Source organism: Tupaia chinensis, unplaced genomic scaffold (genome assembly GCF_000334495.1).
Source record: "Tupaia chinensis unplaced genomic scaffold, TupChi_1.0 Scaffold000121_1, whole genome shotgun sequence".
NCBI classification, from domain to species: Eukaryota; Metazoa; Chordata; class Mammalia; order Scandentia; family Tupaiidae; genus Tupaia; species Tupaia belangeri.
In genome coordinates, this window is record NW_006159588.1 from 1,520,266 (window position 1) to 1,533,251 (window position 12,986).

General features: G+C 37.9%; 2 pseudogenes; both read right to left on the reverse strand.

The window, feature by feature from the left end:
• Positions 1-324: 324 nt before the first annotated feature.
• Positions 325-1,058, reverse strand: LOC102491944 (cell division control protein 42 homolog pseudogene; annotated as a pseudogene).
• A 327-nt stretch (positions 1,059-1,385) lies between these two features.
• The window catches only part of LOC102495122 (transcription initiation factor TFIID subunit 9-like), a 56,589-nt pseudogene continuing 44,988 nt past the window's right edge, over positions 1,386-12,986 (reverse strand).

The window sequence follows — 12,986 nt, forward strand, 5'->3', positions numbered from 1 at the left end:
GAGGAGGAGGAGGAGAAGGGGAAGAAGAAGAAGAAGAAGAAGAAAAAGATGTCCCAGATTACTCTCCAGAATGGAACCAGGGAGCAGCTTCAATAATTCAGATTAGTACGTTACAGAGTCATTACAAGCATGCCTTGCTTTTAAACAAAACAACAAAAAAAATTTTTTTAAACAAAACAAAAACTAGTACTGATCACTTTTCTGACGATATACAATTACTCAAAATTGACTAGAATCAGAAGGGGGAAAGAGGTCAAACCTATGGGCCTTGTCTCCCATGAATTCATGTGGGTAGGTGCAGGGCATTTGTCATTATTGCAAAAATGAATTTTAATTTTTAATCTTTAGTTTGATTTAAACATTGCTTTTAGTATGATGCCGACACCAGCTGTGCAGAAGGGCTCTGGAGAGATGCTCATAGCAGCACACTCCTGCAACTCTTCTTGGGTTCTGGAGGCTCGAGAGTAGCCAGTATTGCTTCTCAAATACATTCTTTAGGCCTTTGTGTGTGAGTGCAGAACACTCCACATACTTGACAGCCTTTAGGTCATGGGCCAGCTTTTCAGCAGTCTCTGGAGTCATAGGCTTCTGTTTGTTCTTGGCAAGTTTCTCAATAGTAGAGGGGTCATCTCTGAGATCAGTTTGGGTCCCAATAAGCAAGAAAGGAGTCTTTGGACAGTGATGAGTTATCTCAGACACCCACTTTTCTTTTACATTTTCAAATGAGGACAGAGAGACCACTGAAAAGCAAACTAGAAATACATCTGTTTATGGATAACTCAGTAGTCGTAATCTGTCATAATCCTCTTGCCCTGCAGTATCAAAAAGCCTAAGAGTATATGGTTCTCCACCAGTCGTAACTGTGACTGCATAGTTGTCAAAAACCGTTGGTACATATTCAGATGGCAATTTGCTTGTTGTATAGGATATCAGGAGACATGTTTTACCAACAGCACCATCACCCACAACAACACACTTAATTGTCTGCATTGCTGAAATAGTTGTGTATCCCCTTTAAATATTTCCAATTTGATGCTGACCTCAGCTCTTCCACTCGGGCATTGGCAGCACTGCCTGTCAACACTGCCTGTCAAGATCTACTGATTTTGACTGCATGTGTAGGGAGACCTTTTGCCTCAGTTTCTCTCCCCAGTATCAGGACCTATTATCTTTGGGTGCATCCTAATTCTTTTGATTTTTTCATTCCCAAGTTGCTTTCTATAATCTAGCTGTATGCAAGTGGACAGACATAGTCTGTAATCATTATACAGATACCCATGTGACTGTAAGTACACCTGCCACCTCAACTCTGTTCTCTACCCTGGATTGTACTTCTTTGGTATTGAGGCATTCCCAAGTACATGTTCAAGTTTTGCTCTGCCCTTTTAATGCTGTATTATAGACTGTCCAGATGCTTCCATAGGTCTATCATACCTTAGATTGGGCAAACTACCACCCTAAAAATAAAAACAAAAAAAAATCAATATTCTGTAGCAAAGATGGAGGGTAAAATGGCTGACATCTGTTGTGACCAAATACCTTTGGCACACCACATCACATACTGTTAATGTAGATTCTTGGTAAAAAGGCCCTCTAGACCATCAAATGATGAAGCCCACAGTGGGTACTTGCTAACCATATACTCAGAACTTCCAATGAATTTTTTAGTCTCTCACTTTTTTTTTTTTAATTTGCCAGAGGGTGTGTGTGCTTGCCAGAGAGGGAGAGGGAGAAAGCACACCCCAATGGGTCATGGTCATGCCAAATACCTTTTCCTCCATTCTCCATTCTGTCAGGACTTTTGAGCATGCAGGAGCTGCCAGGACTGGGATTCAAACTATGCAGTTGGCCATGTGGGGTCTGGCTTCCTTAATCACTAGGCTATGAGACTGACCATAGTCTCTCACTCTTACTATTTCTTTTAATGAACAGCAACTTTATTTTTCACATTTAAAGGCTGATTAAAAAAATTAGTTAATCCTATGAAAGGAAAGGGAAATTCAATATTTTAATAAAAATGGTTAACTATATTTATTCATTAAATATTATTTAAGTTTTTTAAAATACAACTTGAAAACATCCAGCATGCATTTTTAATTTCAGTAGAATGGATTCAAGATCAAGTATACACATTACACACATCAATGCTAGATTATAAATGATATCATAGTCATCCTCATCATCATCTTTACATTTTCTTTTGAATATACTTGATGATTCCTTGGTAATATTTTGTGATGACACCGTGTTAGTGGTAATAAGGCTGTTTTTGGATCCAATTAATGATGGATTAATTAAACCATTCTGAACTGCTAATGTTGCAGGAATTGATGCTTTCACAGCTGGGAATTGTCATGTAGGCATCTGTGCTGAAAACCTTTGCTCCGTGAAGGACATTGGAGTCCCTACTTTAGTTGAAACAAACATGATTTGTGGGATTGGTGTGCCTATTGTGGGAGTATTTGGTCTGCTAGTAACAGAAACAACACTTAACTGTGAAACTGTTATCCTTCCTGCAGAAATAGATGCTTTCTTTTGTAAAGATATAAGCCTGTAGTTTGGAGCTGCTAAGGAATATCTATAAGGTGACAATCTAGGACCTGAATATAGCTTGATCAATGGCAAAGGGGTTCGATTTCTTTGCCTTGCAATGTCTAAAAGAAAAAAACTCTTGGGGGAATAAAGGTAAAAGTCTAGTCAGCTTGACACTGGGTTGCCAATTGTGCATCATCTGTATCAACAGTAGCTTTCTTAGCATGGCTTGAATAAATTTTTGCACCATGTAGAATTGTGGTGACATGTTGGAAGGCAAACTCTAACATCTGATTTATAACTTGGCTCATATTCTGTAATCTCCATATCCTTCAGAATTTGTACCATCATCTGTGCATCTTTTGGCATGCTCTTAGGAAAAATCATCTTGCCAGACTTGATATCTGGTGATCAGATCAGACTTTCTGAACTGTAACCCACATTCATGTATTTCAATCTTGATCTTCATGCAAGGTTTTTGCCTAGTGTAGTTTTTACAACCCCTGGTGTATCGGTGAACAAAATGTTCAGGAGCACTATAGTCTTCATGGCAATGGCTCCCAGTGTCTCAGTCTCTCATCCTTTTTTTAAATTTTTTTTTATTTATTTTTTTGGTGCATGCACTTGCTGGAGAGAGACAGAGAGAAGAAAAGTGAGAATTACCTCCCAAGGGGGGTAACCATGCCGCAATACCTTCTCCTCCATTCTCCTCTCAAGATTTGGGCATATGTACACATGTGCCTGGTGTGATTTTTCAAGCTGCTGGGTCCAGGACTCAAACTGCAGTCAGCCATGTGAGAGTTTAGTGTCTAACTATCTCTCACTTTTAAACATGAGGAGACACCCAAAGATTATTAGACATTTGAGGAAAAATATTTTGTGTATCAATGCACAAAAGAAAGATAAACATAAAAATGATTTGGAGATGATAAAGATAATGTAGAGAAAAGGGAAAAAATTTTAAATTAATATTCTCAGAGAGATGGAGAAAGATATTATAATAATGAAATAAAAGAACAGTATAAAGGATTATTTAAGGATAAAAAAGCTCTTGGCAACAAAAATGTGGTCACAAAGATAATAAGCTTAGTAGAAGGGTTAAGTAATAAAGTTGAAGATATCTCTGAATATAAAGGGAAAAGGAAATGAAAAATAAGAGAGAAAGAAATAGAACATTAAAGTACTATTCTAAGAGGTCTGACACCTGAATATAATAGGTTCAAAAAAAGAGAAATAAGAAAATAGAGTAAGGAATTTGTCAATGAAATAATTGAAGTAAATTTCATAGAACCAAAAGTATCAGTTTCAATATCATTTCGTAAGGTATATCACTATGAAATTTGAATACCTCTCTGTATTTATAGGATTCTATAAATTCCTAGTGAGAGAGATTTCTAAAAAAGATCTAATATAATAGGCTAAGGATAAGAAGGACTTCAGATTTTAAAAAATTAATGCTGGAATATAGAAAGCAATGAAGCAATGCCTTCAAAATTTAACCTAGAGGGACTGACAGGTGGTCCAGTGGTTAAGGCACTGAACTCTCACATGGCCAGGCATAGTTCAAGTTCTGGACCTGGCAACTTCCTTTCTCACTTTTCCCTTTTCTCTCTCTGTCTCTCTCTGGTCAAATTAAAATTAATTAATTAAATTAAATAATTATTTAAAATAACTTAACCTAGAATTTTGTACCCAGCCAAATTATCAATCAAATGTAGCATAAAGACATCTACCATGCATACTTTCTCACTCAGGAAGTTACTGGAGAATATCCATCACCAAAATATGAAAAAGACATAAAGTACATGAAACAGATAATACAGATGAGCCTGATGGAATTCCCAGGATCAAAGATAAAGGATTTGAGTTGTGTAGTAAGGTATTAAAGATAACTAGTCCAGGTTGGAACATTTCAGAAGAGGCTTCCTTGAGAAGATATAATTAGTAAAATACCTGATACATATGAATGTGTTAAAAGATTTAGACTGCTGACAAGGAGTCAGAGATTAGTTAATGCAAAATAAGGAAACCAAATCAATCCAGTGAGAGAGCTGAAAGTGAATGCAGACCTGGGAGCTAGTTTGTGTGTGCGTGTGTGTGTGTGTGTGTGTGTGTGTGTGTGTTTTAGGTTTTTGCCATAGGGCACATGCATTTGCCGAGAGAGAGAGAGAGAGAGAGAGAGACAGAGAGAGAGAGAGAGAGTGAGAAGGAAGTTGAGAAATCACCCTCCCCCCAAGGGGATGGCCATGCCACAGTTCCTTCTCATTCATTCTTTTCCTGGGAGTTTTAGGTGCGCATACACATGTGCCCAGCATGATTTTCAAGCCACCAGGTCTTGGAATCAAAATTGAGAAATCATCTCCCAAGGGAGGTGGCCATGCCATAGTCCCTACTCATCCATTCTCTTCCTGGGATTTTAGGCACACATGCACACACACCCAGCATGATTTTCAAGTCACCAGGTCCAGGAATCTATCTGTGGTAGGCCATGTGAGAGTCCAGCATCCAAACCACTATGCCACCTGCTGGCCCCACTGGGAGCCAGATTAAGTAGGGCAGGAGATGTCTGCATAAGAGAGATACCACCCAATAACGAAGAGATTTCTTTGTTCTGAAAGCCAGATGGAATATATGGTCTGATTAAGCATTTACTAGTATTTGATTCTTCTATGGTTCATTTCATCCTTACTTCTCAAGAAAGAAGTGACCTCTAGTATCAAGGATATTCCACTTGGACTTGGACTAAAAATATGAATCTCTTAGGTCTTAGGTCTCTCTCTCTCTATCTAGCTATCTTTTTAGAGTGTTTTTTACCTTGGAGCATATATGCTCACCAGAGAGAGAGAGAGAGAGAGAGAGAGAGAGAGACAGTGAGAAAGTGAGAAATGACCCCCTAGGGAGGATGGCCACACCACAATCCCTTCTCCTCCATTCTCCTTCTGGGATCTTGGACACACATGTATATGCCCTCAGTGTGATTTTCAAGCCACCAGGCCCAGGATTAGAACCACTATCTGCCATGTGGGAGTCCAGTGACAGAACCACTATGCCATCTACTGTCCCAGCTTTAAGTCTTAAAATTGTATCTTTTCTCTCTAGGAAGTTCCTCCAAATAGCTTCTCCGAAATACTGACACAATGATGTAATATGTGAACATCCAAATAACAATATTTGATTTAGTGACTCCAGGTAATTGAATCCATATTACAATTTCTGATTAATGAAATGTTACTATAGTCTTCTTTTAATATTCTACTGAGTTTAAGTTGGGCCTTTAGTCTTTTTCTATGTGGGCTTCCCCTGGAGTTGACTTACTTATTTCCTTGTTTTAGGGACTTTATAATGACATCAAAATGACATAAATTATTTTGAGATTTCTCCACCTGCAGTCATAAATTCATTTAGTGTAGAACCTTTGGTAACTACATAGAGATATATGGTCCTCTCTCTTCTCCTCCCCTTCTCTTTTTTTCTCTCCCTCCTGTGGGTTACTTTGAGCTTTCCTACATAGGCATGAGAGGTGTTAGGGCCCCTACCTTTTTATTTATATTTATTTATTATTTTTTATTTTAGGTTTTCGCCATAGGGCACAGGTGCTCACCAAAGAGAGAGAGAGAAGGAAAGTGAGAAATCACTCCCAAGGGGGGATGGCCATACTGCAGTCCCTTTTCCTCCATTCTCCTCTTGGGATTTTGGGCACACATGCACATGTGCCTAGTGTGATTTTTCAAGCCACCAAGTCCGGGATTCAAAATGCGGTCAGCCATGTGAGAGTCTAAGGCCTTAACCACCGTGCCACTTGCTGGCCCTGGGCCCTTGTCTTTTTGAAAGTAAAATTGATTATAAGTTTAAAAGATTTTTTTAGTGCATTGGCTTAGTTCAGGCTGCTATAACAAAATACAACAGACTAGGTGGCTTAAACAACAGATATTTCTCACAGTACTAGAGACTGGGAAGTCTAGGGTAAAGATGTTGCAGACTTGGTTCTTAATGAGACCTCTCTTTCTGGATTGCAGAGAGCCAGCTTTCTTCTCATTGTTTCTTCTCAATTTTTTAAAAAAATTTTTTTCTTTTTTGGAGAGGCTTTTGCTATAGGGCGCATGTGCTCGCCCGAAAGACAGAGAGACAGAGAGACAGAAAGCGAGAAATCACACCCCCGGTGTGGGGGATGGCCACAATCCCTTCTCCTCCATTCTCCTCTCGAGATCTTGGGCACACACATACACATGCCCCATGTGAGTGTAAGCTACTGGGTCTGGGACTCAAACCGTGGTTGACTACATGGGAGTCCAGCGACATAGCCTTTATACCAACTGTTGGTCCTCCTTCTCATTGTATCCTTACATGGTTGAGAGAAAAAACCCTGGCATTTCTTCCCTGCCCTTATGACTTCATGTAAATATAATTACGTCCCAAAACTCTATCTCCAAATACCATCACATTGTGGGTTAGGGTTTCAACTTATGATTTTAGGGTAGCACAGACATTTAGTCTATAAGGTCATGGTGGAAGACATAGCCTTTTCCTTTTCTTTCTTTTTTTTTTCGCCTTCATTGGAATTCCTGGATATACTTACTTGTGCACTTACTAATTGCCTATTCCATGTTCATTTTTTTATAGAGCAATGCTTCTTAGACTGTAAAGTGCATACAATTAAACTGGGGGTATTTTGTTAAAATGCAGATGATTCAGATTGTGGAATAGAGTTTGAGAATCTATTTCTAACAGTCTCTCAGGCGATGTTGATGCTATTGGTATAGAGCCCACTCTTTTTTTTTTTTATTTTATTATCATCATAATCTTCTTTCTATTACACTAGATTACATATAACTTTACATTGACTTCCATTGCTTTTTCAAAAGGGAATGCCATGCATGTCAGTCAATACAGAGATATCAATCTCCCCGCTTTATCATTCAATATCTTTTCCATGCTTTTCCCAATAATTATTATTATAATTTTTTTAAACAATCAATCACTATTTCTCATTTTGCTTATTAAAAAGACTTCACCCATCATGAAATACTTCCCAGACCGGTTCAGTTGAGAATACTATACATGTCATCATCAACAGGTAATAAACCATATCTATTTCTCATTAACATCCTGCCTCTCTATTGTTCACTGCTGTCTTTATCCTCTTCTCTCTCCTTTTTTTTTTATACTTTGTTTTTTATTATAAATTTTTTTTTCTCATCACAACACACATATGAATTTTCCATCCAAAATACACTGTGCATTGGCTCAATCAAGCACATCAACATATATGTTCTCTGCAAATGATTTCCCAATTTTTGTGTCCTGCATACCTTGCCTTTTGTTTTGCCATCCTAGGTTCCCCATCCCCACCCTCTGCCATGTCCCATCTTCCTCCTCCATTGTCCCTGACATTCATGATTGCCCTCAATGGCTTCCGCCCCCCCCCATTCAATTGTTCTACCAATGAACTCAATTAGTCTAAGTATATCCACTAGCTAGCACAGCTGACATATCCTTACACATGTATCCAAATCTGATCCTAGGCATAAACCCCAGGGAGTAGAATGAACATATTATAAAGTAGACCCCAGTTGTGTCCATACAACTCTCTTCAGTCATCAAATGTGCATTTTTTTTTCCTCCTGCTTATTACTTTTTTTATATTAAATTATATTGCCTAACACTCATTCCCTGAGTATCATCACAACACACCAAGTGTAGTTTCCCATCTAGGATAAACTACATAGTGTCTTAATCAAGCATGTCGTCACCAATACTGTTCCATTTCTACTTTCATACATATAAATATGTTTTTTATCCTATGTTTGACCCTCAGCCCTTTCCCCCTCTCCCAATTACTCTATCTCTGCTATAGACAGCTATCCTCCAGAGGGGTCATTGAAAATGCGATACCTGCGAGTAGAGGGAGAGGGGTCACGAGTCCAAAGTTTTTAACAATAGGGAAAATAGATTCCATTCAAGGTTGGATCAAGTGTGGGTCTCGTGCAGTTCCGCAACTGTAGGTGAGTCTCCATGGAATACAGTTTCAGGAAGGCGGTTCTGGCAAGCAGAGTTGACCATCAGTTGATGCGGCACAGCAGCCATCTTGTGGTTAGCAGGAAGAACAATTTCAAATGTCTGAATGGTTCCATATCCCACTTTCTTAACCACTGCACTAGAGTGCCTAAATGTGATAGGCTCCAGTACGGAAAATTTCAGCTCAGGTATTGACTGCCTAGTTCCTGTTATTTATGCATCTTATTTTTAGAATTGCATCTCTTACATTAAAGGCAGTTATCCTTCTTCTTAGATGATTACTTATAACTTTTTTAAGGAGGGAAAAATAAATTTCCGAAAAACTTTTGATTTTAAAGTATGGGCTAGAGCCCACTCTTTTAGTAGCAAATTTATAGACTACAAAGACTCAAATGTATTTATATGGAATTGAGATAGAAAGGATTTGGACTTCATTTATCAATGTAAGTATCAAGTGTTATGTTTAAAGGAACAATGACTGTCTAATAGCTGCTCACTATAGCTTAATGTGTTAAAATAATATTTGGCTTCAGGTAGTGTGTTAAATATTATATGAAGACCTCGGACTTAGAAATTTGTGGCATTCCCATTGGCTTACTTTTTCCTAGATGTTAAAGATTGGCCTCCCTGAAATGGGAATGAGCAAGGATATTATACTTTAGGGAGGGGTAAAAGGAAGAAAGAACAGAGACAGAGAGAATGCTAGGATGCACATGAATCAATCATTTCATTGGGTCATCAGAAAATTCACTGTGCATTTTTCCATAGAAAATTGCTTTTCTGATGAACCAATGCTTGCTAAGAACTCTCTCTTAAAAAATTTCATTGAATATTAAGTCATTATTTTTCAGAATTTAAGGCACATAAAAATCACCTAGGACACTAGAGGATGGGGAAGATCACTCAATCCTTTCTATGTCCAGAGGTCTGGAAGTTACAAAATCCATAGGTCTGGAAGTGACAGAATCATCCTAGGTGAATCTAAGGCAGTTGATCCCTGAACCATATTTTGAGAAGCATAACATTAGAAAGACTGGTGGTAGACTCTTGAGAAAGAGAAGAAAACAAAGTATATTTGATTGACATCTTTATGAGTTATTTTAATAGAAATGAAAGATATCCCCATGGTCAGCTATCAGCATCCACCCCTGGGCTTGGCTCGAGCTGAATCATGGTCAGGGGGCTGATGGTGAGGAATAGAAATAGGAAGAAAATGAGGAAGCCCTTCGTCTTGAGAGGAGGGGGGATTGGAAAGAATGAGACAGAATAACAGTAGACACAGGCAGCCTGAGCCTAGGTAGCCCAAGCAACTTGCATTGCCACTTGTGTCGCCCAGACAAACTGGGTGTCTTTATTTATAGGACAGAGCAACATTACATATGTGTATTTCATGACATTCCATAGATTTGTTGATGTGTTACAGACAATAAGAAGCAGGTAACAAATTTGTAAGGTCTTAGACATACCGGGCCTGGTGTATCCCTTGGTGCTAATCCCATCAAGAGAAAAACCCATTATCTTCTTTTCTAATGGAGAGAAGCCTAGCTGCAGGTGTGGGGAAGAAACTTAAGGCTAAAGAATCTCTCCATAAGGCGGGTACCACCATGCCCAGAGAAGGCTCAAGAATCTTACAGATGCAGAGCAGGGACTTTGCTAATTGGGGTCAAGATGTTTCCTGAATTCCATCAGATGTGTCTGTTGGAATGCACCTAGCAATTTCCACCCTTTGCTCTGCCTGCAGCAAGGGTCAAGGAAAGGACAAGTTGCAAGGTTCTGCCAAAGCCAAAGGGACAGGTGGTGTTTGCTCAGAGCATGTCCCCATGCCTCAGGGCCTCTCTCCAAACGTGTCCCTACAGTCAGCAGACAGTTCTATCAGATAACTAACTGAGAATTAGGCAGACAAACTCCATATCAGCACTCTGATGGTCACAGTTCATAGGAACATGGAATTTTAGAGCTGATAGTAACATTAGAGGCTTTCTGACTTTTTTGGCTGTACTCTCTAGTAATGAATACATTTTGCATTGTGTCCCAGAAAACACATACATGCACAGACACGTACAACACATGAAGAGTGTTGAAACAAATGTTTTGCAAACAATACTCTTACAAACTGTGATACACTCTTTTTCTTTTTTTTGGGGGGGAGCTATATTTAAATATTTTTAAAGAAAAACTTCATTTATTTTAGAGTAAAACTGTTAAATTCTAAGTAAGCTGTAGTTAAAACTAAATTTTGAAGTTTTGGGAAAATATTTAAAACATTGCAAAACAAGACAAAAAGTGTATTTATGTTTATGCCTAGGCACAAAGAAAACCACAGGATTTTAAAATAACAATTACACAATATTGAAGGTGCAGAGATTTTAGAAGGAATGACCTAAAAAGTGAGCTACTTTCTTAAGAAAAAAACCCTAATCCAACCTACTACTTTAGAAAACTATTAGAAAAATATACAGCACCACCCATTATCATTGGTAATGAGTCATCACACTTCACGAAGACTTACACAGTTGTGGGAACAAGTGAGAACAGCAAATATCTTGGTATTACGAAAATAGTTTTGACCTCAAAGACCTCCCTGTGTGTAGGCAACAGGCATACAGCCACCAACAAGCACTTTCCTGCTCTCAAGAAGCAACAATGAAGTTGGCATTTTCTTGGTCATTTTTTGTTCTCTTATATGTCTTAGTTTTCCTGATATAGTACCCCTTTCAGAACTTCTCGAAGAGCTGGTTTGGTGTTAGTAAATTCTTTCAGGTTTTGTTTATTTGAGAATGTTTTTATCTTTTCTTTCCATATGAAAGATGATCTTCCTGGATATAGTATTTTGGGTTGAAATTGTTTTTTTACTTAACACTTTGAATATATTTTCCTATTCTTTCTTTGCTTGCATTGTTTCCAATGAGAAGTCTGATATTAGTCTGATGGGATATCCTTTGAGAGTAACTTCATGTTTTTCTCTTGCCAATTTTAGTATATTGTCTCTGTCTGTGATGTGGGTCAGTCTGGCTATGATGTGCCTTGGAGAAGATCTTCTTAGGTTGATTCTATGTGGGGTCTTTTGTATTTCTTGGGTCTGGATATTTGAATGACTCTCTAGATTTGGCAAGTTTTCTTCCAGGATTTCATGGAATAGATTATCAATGCCCTGATTAGTTTCTTTACCTTCTGGGATACTGATTATCTGGATGTTTGGGTGTCTAATGGTATCTAGTATTATTCATATATTATTCTCATTTTTGGGGTTATTTTCTCAGTCTTTTTGGTGAACTTTTCTAGGTCAATTTAAGCTACTCACACACACACACACACACACACACACACACACACACACACCATGGCATACTGTATAAGTATTTGCTTTATTGATTCAGTCTTTTTCCTCAGGACAAAGTGACCTATTATTTATAGTCACTTAGATTCCCTATCGAATATTTGAAACATTTTGAAGGAAACTAATAAGTTTTCTCTAAATGAACACTAGATGGCAGTGTAAGCTCTTCTGATGATAGACTATTAAATAAGCAGAGGTGATGTCAGATTTGTGTATTTACACCCTTATCTTATAATATTTTATAGGTTGATAGGTCTCTGTAGATAAGCTAGCTTTTGGCTCATCTAAAGAAATTATTTTACATGACTTTATAGGCAGGCTATGTTTTGTTATTTGTATATCTTTTTTTCATATTTTGGAAAGTTATTTAGAAAAACAAATGCATATCTGCTTCTGTATCCCCAAAAGTGTCCTTTTGTTTTGTTTTCAATATAGTTTAAAAATAGTTTTCTATCACTGCTATCATTACAGAAAACTACATTTCTTCTAGCATGGAGACTCTGTGTGGGCCCTTTTGGATTTCAAATAAATCAACAAAAACTCTAAACAAGTTTATAATCTGAAACAGAAACAGCTTTTAAAAATTAAAAAAAAACTTTTAAAAGATTTTGCTATAGGAACCATGTGCTTACTAGAGAGAGGGAGAGAGAGAAAGAAAAAGAGAGAAATCGCCCCCCAAGAGGATGAGCAGGTTGCAATCCCTTCTTCTCCATTCTCCTCTTGGGATTTTTGGCATGAATGCACATGCATCTGGTGTATTTTCTAAGCCACTGAGTCCAGGATTTGAACTGTAGAGTCAGCCATGTGGGATCTAGCTACATTAACCACCATGTCATCTGGCTGGCCCAAGGTTTTTTTTCCTTAACTGTAGCAAGGTCGGCAGTATGATCTGTGCATGTTCTAGGAACTCTTGTGAGAGCTGAGGATGAACACAATGTTATTGTCGAGATTTCAGAGTTAGGCTGAAAAGTTGAGACTTACAGTTTAAGCTATAAGAAAAAAGAAATCAGATGAGTACCCTTGACATATATTCTGTCTATTCCTCTTTCCTTTTTCCTATTCAAATTATCTTTTTGTTAAAAAAAATGGATTAAAAAATATA